Consider the following 2,567-nt stretch of genomic DNA (forward strand, 5'->3'; position numbering starts at 1 on the left):
TTCCCATTGTACAGGTGAGAAGATCTTACCCATGGGAAGGCTAAATGACGTTTCTCAAGTAAACTCCTTGTTAAGGAGTGTCAGAAGTTGATAGTTTGCTTAATCACTGTGCTGTCTCAAATCAGACATATATATATTTTTTCAATCATCCACATATTTTCTTCATATATTTGCTTATCCTGTTAGTTTTAAAAAGAATGATCATGTGCCTTTTTCCCCCAATTTGGATTGTGGTAATTTTTTATTGAAATACATTTATTTATTTCATAGGCGTATATCATCTGTGGTATTTCAGAGATCCAAGTAGAATATAAATGTGCTGATTTTCCTACATAGTCTTAAAATGATAATCATACAAGACCCAATGGAATTTATTGAATGCACAAATGATCCTCTGTTGGTTTTAGAAGAGGAGACTCTTCTTCATCTTAATCAAGAAGGAGCACAGATGGGAATGACTGTGCTGAGCAAGGGGACATGAGACCTAACTAGGCGATAAAAAATTGCAGAGGACAAGCTATTAATAAATTACCTGCAACATATACAGAAAATTAGCTTTTTTGAATTCAAAGGTATGAAATAAAATCACTTCAGTGTCAGAATGGTTCAACATATTAAAACGTAAGTGCATTATGTAAATGGAAAATTGGAGGTACGAAAATTATTCTCTTAATCAACTTCAATAGTAGTAGGCTGAGTATTAAGCCTGGAATGGCATTGGAAATTTTTTGCACAACAGCAAATATCATAAACGATTCAATTTTTTAAAAAACTGAAATCATAATTTTTAAAAATACAAAAAGCTAAGGTTAAGGTACCTTTCCTGTTGATTTCATGAAGGAAAACAGTCATATACCACAATGATTGGACAACAGGTGTTCTCTGTCACCAGAAAGTTATGGTCTCCATTAGGCATATTAATATCCCTTTAATTGGCAAAAACCCCATATTTACTATTTCTAAACAGAATAAAGTAATTCAATCAGCCATACCTTATACATTATCACATCCATGAAGGTATTATAGAAATACGTCTACCCACCCCAGAAATCATGTCCCTCACTCCTGCAGGGAAGGTAAAGCATCTGGGAAATTAATTCTCAAATTATACTACAGAAATTAAAAAACTCCAGGAATCTATGACTTTATCAAAATGAACAGTGATGAACAGTGAAGATTGCATTAAATTAAATTAGAAACAGTTAGGAACTGGTTTATGGTCTTGACCTCCATCCTTTTGCACAAGTTCAACACATAACTCAGTCATTATTTCCTCCTTCTTGCATGAATGTTGTACCGGCTCAGTGTCCAGCCTTAAAGAATCCCTTTTTCAGACAAGAACACTTACCCAGCTCCTAATGCACTTACTGCCCTTGCAGACTATGCCTCACAGACCAAAGTACAAAATGCTCACCTGAGTTTCTTCACTGCTGATGGGCTCAGGGATCACAATCAGGTCAGCACAGCCAGTGAGTGTGTGGGAGGGGGGCAGCCAGGTCTGAGAGATATGATTTGTGATCCTGTGACCTCACCTCCCCATAGAGCTGCAATTATCATTTCACCTGTAGTGACAATGACAGTGCACACTGGGGAGCTAATGATGTTTTGAATAACTTTCCCAGTTACCCATTACCAAAAACGATGATGAGCTTCTAGTGAGCATCTCCGGGGAGAGGAGTGTGTTTGGGAGAGGCTCTTGTTTTCCATGATCCTTAGAGGCAGACAGGGGCTCCCACAGAGAAATCAGAAAATGACAACGTCTGCGACATGAGGGGCTGACAGCAAAGCACGTGCGTCTTACTGGATTCTGTGCTTCCCTGAGATGTTCCCCTGGGGAAAATCTAATTTCCTGTTAATCTTCAAGATTCTAAGCTAGATGTTATTATACAATTAAGGCTAGAGAAATGGAATCATACAAAGAATTTGAGGAAGATTTGTCAACAGGTTACAGTGCAAATAACATGTTGCACTGTAGCAGCTGATTTGCACTGTAAGAACTTGAAGTCAAATATTGATATGAAAAATGCATAGGGGCAAATTTGTGCAAATCAATGCAAATTAACATGGACATGTAGATATATTCTGGTAATGTATACTTTTTCAGCATTTACTCCCATGGCGATAGGGATTCTAAACTGTTTAATGTTATAGAAGAAAGAGACACTTTTATCAAAGAGTCCCTCATGTGCTTAACCCCACAAATTGATGTAATCCACGGAGAAATTCTATGAATGAACTAATTGATAAAATGATGCTGCCTAACTATTCAAGAGTTTTAAAGTTGTCAAATCTTCCCAATAGTGTTTAGGATGCATGCATAAGGGTAATGTGGGAACTTTGCCTGAATTGACCCATACAGAATATTACAGACATATGGGAAATGTGAATGTAGATTTGAAGACTTTATGTCCACAAAAAATATGCACAAAGATGTTTATGGCATTTTGTTCACAATTCCAATACTTGGAAACAGCAAATACGTCCTTCAGTAGATAAATGGATAAACTGTGGTACTTCCAGGTATGAAATATTATTCAGCATTTAAAAGATGTGAGCTTACCAAGCCA

The sequence above is a fragment of the Propithecus coquereli genome, unplaced genomic scaffold (assembly GCF_000956105.1).
Source record: "Propithecus coquereli isolate 6110/MARCELLA unplaced genomic scaffold, Pcoq_1.0 Scaffold349, whole genome shotgun sequence".
Taxonomy (NCBI): domain Eukaryota; kingdom Metazoa; phylum Chordata; class Mammalia; order Primates; family Indriidae; genus Propithecus; species Propithecus coquereli.